Source organism: Xiphophorus couchianus, chromosome 11 (assembly GCF_001444195.1).
Source record: "Xiphophorus couchianus chromosome 11, X_couchianus-1.0, whole genome shotgun sequence".
Taxonomy (NCBI): Eukaryota; Metazoa; Chordata; class Actinopteri; order Cyprinodontiformes; family Poeciliidae; genus Xiphophorus; species Xiphophorus couchianus.
The window spans coordinates 2,770,984-2,773,628 of record NC_040238.1 but is presented as its reverse complement, the minus strand read 5'-3'; positions in this window follow the sequence as shown (position 1 = coordinate 2,773,628).

Here is a 2,645-nt window from a genome sequence, read left to right as displayed (position 1 = left end):
GTATTTTGAATGAGAGGTCTTACACAATATTTCATTGCATCCGTATACACTTCTAAGACCTCAATTTAGATCCATTAGCTAATATAAACTGAAGTATTCATCTGGCATCACAAGACCTTTTCATAGTTGCTTTTAGAGTGTCCTTCAACATGGACTTAACTCTTTGTGTTCATGCATGGCAGCACATTCATTCATTCATTCAGCTTCTGTGACCGTCCGTGAATGCTCTGCTCCCCATACTAACAAGACGGGCAGAGGGAACAGATGAACAGAAGAAGAGGATGCAAGGTTACGGGTGGGTGTAGTAATGTGAAGGAAGTCCAAAAGATATGGTGGAGACGAGGTTGTGAACCGCTTTGAAAGTTAGAAGGAATATTTTAAAGTTGATGCGATGTGAGATTTTTAATTTATATCTTGTCATTGTAGTGTATTCAGCTGAACATAGGTTGGAAAGGATTTGCAATTCTTTTTTTATTTATGTTTTGCACAATGTCCAAACATTGTGGGATTACAACCCCAATTGTAAGAATTGGGGTTGTAATATCCATATTAAGAATGGATTGAAAGTATATCAACATAATAATACCAAAGTGTTATATTGGTGAGAAGAGATGCAATATTTTCTAAATGTAGAAAGTACAATCTGCTAAACATATTGAGAAAAAGGAAAATAAAGTCCACAAAGAGTGCTTATAAAGGATTTTTTTGTGTTCTTAAATGATTCAAGAAGTGCCACAAATTTCTAACCACTTAACATGTCCGAGTCGCTTAATTTCATTTGTTTACTTCTGAGATGTAATTTTCATTCAATAAAGTCAAATCCATAATTCAGCAATGACTGGCTTTCATCAGAGCATCTGCACTGCTCTGCATAGCAATTAGACAGTTCCTCTTACTCAGCTCCTCGTCAGCATGTTTGCGTTTTGCCCTTGTATGTGTATCCTCTCAATGTAATTTCTAATTACAAAAAACAATAATTTATTGATGCAAAAGTCGTGAAAGCAATTAGCGGAAGGTAAAATAAATTTAAACATGAAATAAATACAGAGAAACAACAGCCAGGCTGGTTGTCGTTGAATGGCGATAATGAAGTCAGTGTTGTGTCCTTGCCTGCATGCTGATTAGTTGGTTGTCTTTTGTTGTCAACATAAAAAACAATGCAATCTAAAACCTGAAGCAGTCTGAGAATGAGCAGGTGTGATTTACAGTTTTACTAAACAATTATTCATATTTACCTGCTTGCACAAAAAGCACTTGAGCAGCGCAATTATTTATCACAGCTGCATTTATGGCGTGCCTTCAAAATTATTTTGAGTTGATGTTACATCTGAGCCATGTGACAAGTGGTGACTTGGACTGAATTAACTACAAGGAAAAGAAAACTTGGTCTAACCCTCAGTTCATTATTTAAATAAGGCAGGCTATGGTAAGAATGAACAAAAACTATAAATTTGTCAAGCTGCAAGGAGAAACCAGGATTTTTTCAAAGGTTTAGAAATGATCCTCTGTTCAGTCACCTGTACAGGTATTGTTCAGAAGGACTGCAACGTCTTGGGTTCCAGAAGCAAAAACCCAGACAATCAATTCCTTGAAAAATTAAAGAAACGTTTGATCAACGATTTGTGTCATATAAAGGACAAAGTCTTGTTGGGGAACCTCATTGTCTTATCTTTTATTGATTCTTACATATAATTTGTTTCTGTTGGCATGTTTAAGATCCAGGATACAAGTGACTGTAAGGAGCTTCCTCCATTGACTAGCCAGGTTTTGCCTTTGAAATAGGTCAAAAAGCGCCATAATGTGGAATCTGATCAAAATTTCTCCAGGGTATTTCTGGGATTGCTTTGGGATCAATAGACTGAGCTGGACCCATTTTTTAAAGCAATGGATAGATGGAGGGATGCAATTGAAAGTTCTTGCTTGCCATTTTGAACAGTTAGTAAGAAAAATTGGCTTCTTTGACACAAATCCATACCCTACAAAAACAAACAAAACACCTTGTTAAATGTATACATTGAAAAAATGCTTTAGTGATGTCTATATTTCAGGACATTTCAGGGAGGCCTGAAAGTATGCTACTGTTGATTTGTTCCCAAAAGACTAATAAATCTGTTAAAATATATATTTTTTGTGGGTTTGTGATTCAGCATTAAAAGGAGGACAGAGAATTGACCCTGGTCTAAACTAGGATGGAAGGTGACTGATTAATGTTGTTGCTTGAATGAAGAATTGCAGGGAAAGGTTGAAGATGAATGATTCTATTAATGGAGATGAGGTGGATTTATGGAGAAAATGAGCCCTATGAAACCAAGATTGGCAGAGCGGGATGAGCTTTCAGTTGGTGATTGTTTGACTTTAATTCCAGGATGGATGGAGATGGAGAGTGACGGAAGGTGGACAGGCAGGTGTAACTTGACAAGAGATCCACGTAAGTGGATCAATCCAAGGAACGGCTAGAAGGCAGGAAGAGAGAGTCCAGAGGGAACATTGGAGCAGCGCGTAGGGATGAGGAACAGGAACCAGGAGATCATCAATGGAGGGAACAAGGAAGAAAATAAGCATAAGGTAACGTTGCATCAAATACCATTAACTTAGGGCCTGATTACCACTTGTAGTCACGGAATCATCAGGCGTCTGGCTCAGAG